This window comes from Oncorhynchus nerka, linkage group LG23, assembly GCF_034236695.1.
Source record: "Oncorhynchus nerka isolate Pitt River linkage group LG23, Oner_Uvic_2.0, whole genome shotgun sequence".
NCBI classification, from domain to species: domain Eukaryota; kingdom Metazoa; phylum Chordata; class Actinopteri; order Salmoniformes; family Salmonidae; genus Oncorhynchus; species Oncorhynchus nerka.
The window spans coordinates 23,782,700-23,788,699 of record NC_088418.1 but is presented as its reverse complement, the minus strand read 5'-3'; the positions used below and the strand labels follow the sequence as shown (position 1 = coordinate 23,788,699).

At 44.9% G+C, this 6,000-nt stretch overlaps 1 protein-coding gene across 6 annotated transcripts in view; it reads left to right on the top strand.

Annotated features, from left to right (window-relative positions):
- Positions 1-1,203: 1,203 nt before the first annotated feature.
- The window catches only part of raraa (retinoic acid receptor, alpha a), a 227,348-nt gene continuing 222,551 nt past the window's right edge, over positions 1,204-6,000 (top strand). For 3 of the 6 annotated variants that reach the window (XM_029629348.2, XM_029629350.2, XM_029629346.2), the window contains exon 1: positions 1,204-1,434. The gene's annotated coding sequence lies outside the window, so the exon portion shown is untranslated. The remainder of the gene's footprint in view (positions 1,435-6,000) is intronic. The other 3 variants (XM_029629349.2, XM_029629347.2, XM_065007963.1) reach the window with 2 other exon arrangements.

Genomic DNA, 6,000 nt, shown 5'->3' with positions numbered 1-6,000 from the left:
TGTCACATCAGGTGTTAGGCTTTAAAAAATAAGCGGTTCACATTTGCAACCTTTCAAATCAAATCAAATGTTATTAGTCACATACACATATTTAGCAGATGTTAGCAAACCTTAGATTTTTTTTTCAGTTTATTCAAAGCAATAAAATAAATGTACGAGGTATGACTTTTGACATCCCCGAGCCTACTTTATTTTGGCGTAAAGTGGATTAGGCAAAGCATGCATAAAACATGCATGACATGGCACTGCACTACAGTTAGTCCATTAAGAGACTGTACAACATCCCTGCTAACATTAGGGGGTAAACCTGACTGCACGTCCAGGATGCAGCTGTACCGAGGACACCCTGGGGGCCTTCCAACCAAACCTAGAGATAATGTTAAGGAAACACTACGGCTGCCAATAGAGTAAAGTCCCGCTGTCTGTCTGCAGGCAAATGGCAGTCTACTTTCGGTGCACGTAAGGATATCCCGCCAGGGCTCAATTTCATATGCCAAAATCCTGTGAAATAGGCCTATCTCACACTCTTTTTAATAGGTCTATCTCACGCTATTTTGTCAGCAACCACTTCCGCCAAAACATGCTTTGAGCATTTGAAGACCTTTCACTCCGCTTCCAAGTCCTCCCATAGCCCTACCACTGTGTCCACCCACGTCACCCCCAGCACAGCATTCCTCACTTGTGTGCTGATATGTAACAGTTGACACAGCTCAATGCCACTCTGCTTTGTTGCAGCAGCCTCAGAGGCATTGTTGGACAAACATCCAGTGTGGCTGCCCGCCATACCAAGCTTGCAGGGAAAAACTTTGGGGTTACATACAATGGGAGGAACGTATAGTGTCTCACTGACTATATTGTGTCCTAGTGTGACCAAAAACCCAACAATCACTCACAGAAATGGTCTTATTTCTGGCAGTAGGTTTTGACAACAAACAAACCTAAGGACAGACACGTGTGCTCTCCCTCCGCTGTTCACGCCACAAAATAATGGTCCGCTGACTGTACCTAATTAAATTCAAATACGGTCTTTGAATTATTAGAGTTGCCCTGTCAAGATTTCCTGGGGAGCTGATTTTCTAAACCATACTGTACTGTCTTTGGAAAAAAGTGACCGAACATCTGGAGTTAACAGGACATCCCCTTTCAGAGGACCACGCCATAAAAGGAGAGGGGGCGGGGAAAGTGGATTGTGTTGGAGTTCATAGCCGGAGCACGTGACCTCAATGGCTGCGGCTGCAAAAGCTGTGCTGAACTTCTCTGCACGCTGAACGCCTTTCACCGACGAATTGCCGGAGGGTGGTTTGGGTCGACGCCCGTTGTTATCCACCGTTGCGAATGGTTTTACAGGTAACAACTTTGGAGAGACTATCAAAATAATCATACGCGTCTCAGCTTCCACCAACCACGGAAGCAGGAGGAGTCAACAGGTACAAGGTATTTGAAATTACACTTGTCGCTGGATGTGGCATACCGTGTTAACATTTTGAGTTTGCTGTCCAGTTGAATATTAACAGTAGCTAACAGGTAAATGTCATGACTAATTGAAGTCCTTCAATCCGAGGAGATTCTAATTTTCAGTTGGGCCATGCATTGCCAGTTTATTATGTACACTAACCTCATACTGTACGACGTCGATATCATGCATACAGTTCGACGTGGTGTTAGATGTTATGAGTCCGGTGCTTGACAGTAGCTATCAACAAGCAATCCTTATCTAATTAGATAACAAAACAGAGTTATTTTATAACAATTTGCCGTATTAATTTCCCATAATTGAAATAGTACAAGCAAGCAACAAAATATAAACGTTGTAATTAAGGGACAGCAAGCTACCTATAGTTTAGTTCGTGGATTGGATTTTTGACAGGCTTTTCTCAATATTTAGCTACATCGCTACACCTTGTCGCAAGGTCAACCAATCAGCCTGCTAACTTTTTCACAGTATTTATTTACCATGTTATGAGACAAGCGTACCCACATAAACAAGATCTAATTGAGTGGTTTTTAGCTGCAGTTTAGCGGGAGCTAGCCATGGAACGTCAAGACAATGGAATATTCATGTTGAACAATCCCAAAACTGTGTGCACAAAAGTATTTTGTTCTCTGCAAATAAGTTAAATGTAAGTCACACTGTGAAACAGATGCCTCCCCCAATTTGTTTACACCTTTGATGCACCTTTGTCAAGATCATATGCCCACATTTGCAGCCTCCTCAGAGGAGCGTCTGACCAAATTAAATGTCACAATTATGTATGACATAATTATTAACATTGTGGCCATGTATTTAGTGAAAGTCTAGTGTAATTTCGAAATTGCGGCAGTTAGGATATCCTTCATAACAGTCAACTTTATTATTACCAATTATTACGCTTTTATTAAGTATTTAATTTAAGTCTTTAAATCCATTGTTTCCTATGTAGACCTGTAATAACATTTTCATTGGGATTCGGTATGACGATGAGGTAGTCTTATCACGGCGTTATAATCAATCATTCACCATACGATATCATATATGTTAATAATGCCCTCCTATGGATTATTCCAATGTCCTGTCCAAGACTGGCTGCATAATGTGTACAACAAACTACTGTTTTTGTTGTGAAAAAGTCATTTGCCCTTTTCTCTGTAAAACCTGTGACATTCAGAGCAAGATGCATCAGAGGCTTAGTCGCTGAGTGGGACATTTGGTGTGTCTGAGGATTTTCCCACCCTGTCACCTTCCCGCTTGGTGTGAATCACAGTTACATGTTGTGCCTAGGGGTGTGCATATTTCCCTTTTAAGACGATTCGACATGTATCTAGATGCGTTTTAGTCGAAACTATTTGATTAGAGGAACAAATTGATACGATTCGATGCACTAACATTTGTTGCATAAACGCATACATCTTCTATTCAAAATGAAAGGCTGCTGATAATGGATCTCATGGGCTTGGGCTCTCTGAGCTGGATCTGTCTGAGCTGACGTGCGTGTCCTCGTTATGAAATGATCAACTTTACCCTACATATCTAAAAATGACCATAATACATTGATTGTTTTAAGCAAAACTACCAAAACTATTGCTGATGCTGAACAATCCAAATCAAATTGAATGTAAGATCAGCATGTAGCCTACCTATAGCCAGATGAGAGTTGTCTCTGATGGTAGCTTAGGCTACTTTTATTCTGGTAAAACACCATTTTCAAAAGCACATTTGATCAAAATATTAGTCACTCGACTAATAAAGCCTAATATTGCGCAAGCCATTTTACATACATTTGAATGCGCAGTTTGACTAGGCTGCTAATACTGCCTGGGGTTGTTCGGCATGCAAAATGACTTGTGGATCAATGACTGTCATAATAATGACGTGCTTAGTTTGACACTGAAGGAAAAGAGGCGGTTGTTATTTTCATAAGGTAGAAAAGTAATTTGAGAAATGTAAGTGAACAAGGCGATTCATAACATTTAAATCGACTTTCTGACCGATGCATGCTTCATTTGGATCAGTGGTTTGCGGTCCCGCAGACCGATGCTCTCGTATATGAACCAGGGACCGATGCATATTGGTGAATCGTTACACCCCTAGTTATGCCATAACTGCAAAGACCCTAGTCAGCTGTAACCTAACCACTAACCACGTACTTCCGGCGCCGACTGAGATGGCCGCCTCGCTTCGCGTTCCTAGGAAACTATGCAGTTTTTTGTTTTTTTACGTGTTATTTCTTACATTAGTACCCCAGGTCATCTTAGGTTTCATTACATACAGTCGAGAAGAACTACTGAATATAAGATCAGCGCCAACTCACCATCAGTACGACCAAGAATATGTTTTCCGCGACGCGGATCCGGTGTTCTGCCTTACAAACAGGACAACGGAATGGATCGCATGCAGCGACCCAAGGAAACGACTCCGAAAAAGAGGGAAACGAGGCGGTGTTCTGGTCAGACTCCGAAAAAGGGCACATCGCGCACCACTCCCCAGCATTCTTCTTGCCAATGTCCAGTCTCTTGACAACAAGGTTGACGAAATCCGAGCAAGAGTAGCATTCCAGAGGGACATCAGAGACTGCAACGTTCTCTGCTTCACAGAAACATGGCTTACTGGGAAGACGCTATCCGACGCGGTGCAGCCAACGGGTTTCTCCACGCATCGCGCCGACAGAAACAAACATCTTTCTGGTAAGAAGAGTGGCGGGGGCGTATGCCTCATGACTAACGAGACATGGTGTGATGAAGGAAACATACAGGAACTCAAATCCTTCTGTTCACCTGATTTAGAATTCCTCACAATCAAATGTAGACCGCATTATCTTCCAAGAGAATTCTCCTCGATTATAATCACAGCCGTATATATCCCCCAAGCAGACACATCGATGGCTCTGAACGAACTTTATTTAACTCTTTGCAAACTGGAAACCATTTATCCGGAGGCTGCATTCATTGTAGCTGGGGATTTTAACAAAGCTAATCTGAAAACAAGACTCCCTAAATTTTACCAGCATATCGATTGCGCAACCAGGGGTGGTAAAACCTTGGATCATTGTTACTCTAACTTCCATGACGCATATAAGGCCCTGCCCCGCCCCCTTTCGGAAAAGCTGACCACGACTCCATTTTGCTGATCCCTGCCTACAGGCAGAAACTAAAACAAGAGGCTCCCACGCTGAGGTCTGTCCAACGCTGGTCAGACCAAGCTGACTCCACACTCCAAGACTGCTTCCATCACGTGGACTGGGACATGTTTCGTATTGCGTCAGATGGAAATATTGACGAATACGCTGATTCGGTGTGCGAGTTCATTAGAACGTGCGTCGAAGATGTCGTTCCCATAGCAACGATAAAAACATTCCCAAACCAGAAACCGTGGATTGATGGCAGCATTCGCGTGAAACTGAAAGCGCGAACCACTGCTTTTAATCAGGGCAAGGTGTCTGGTAATATGTCCGAATATAAACAATGCAGCTATTCCCTCCGCAAGGCTATTAAACAAGCTAGCGTCAGTACAGAGACAAAGTGGAATCTCAATTCAATGGCTCAGACACAAGAGGCATGTGGCAGGGTCTACAGTCAATCACGGACTACAAGAAGAAACCCAGCCCAGTCACGGACCAGGATGTCTTGCTCCCAGGCAGACTAAATAACTTTTTGCCCGCTTTGAGGACAATACATTGCCACTGACACGGCCTGCAACGAAAACATGCGGTCTCTCCTTCACTGCAGCCGAGGTGAGTAAGACATTTAAACGTGTTAACCCTCGCAAGGCTGCAGGCCCAGACGGCATCCCCAGCCGCGCCCTCAGAGCATGCGCAGACCAGCTGGCCGGTGTGTTTACGGACATATTCAATCAATCCCTATACCAGTCTGCTGTTCCCACATGCTTCAAGAGGGCCACCATTGTTCCTGTTCCCAAGAAAGCTAAGGTAACTGAGCTAAACGACTACCGCCCCGTAGCACTCACTTCCGTCATCATGAAGTGCTTTGAGAGACTAGTCAAGGACCATATCACCTCCACCCTACCTGACACCCTAGACCCACTCCAATTTGCTTACCGCCCAAATAGGTCCACAGACGATGCAATCTCAACCACACTGCACACTGCCCTAACCCACCTGGACAAGAGGAATACCTATGTGAGAATGCTGTTCATCGACTACAGCTCGGCATTCAACACCATAGTACCCTCCAAGCTCGTCATCAAGCTCGAGACCCTGGGTCTCGACCCGCCCTGTGCAACTGGGTTCTGGACTTCCTGACGGGCCGCCCCCAGGTGGTGAGGGTAGGCAACAACATCTCCTCCCGCTGATCCTCAACACGGGGGGCCCCACAAGGGTGCGTTCTGAGCCCTCTCCTGTACTCCCTGTTCACCCACGACTGCGTGGCCATGCACGCCTCCAACTCAATCATCAAGTTTGCGGACGACACAACAGTGGTAGGCTTGATTACCAACAACGACGAGACGGCCTACAGGGAGGAGGTGAGGGCCCTCGGAGTGTGGTGTCAGGAAAATAACCTCACACT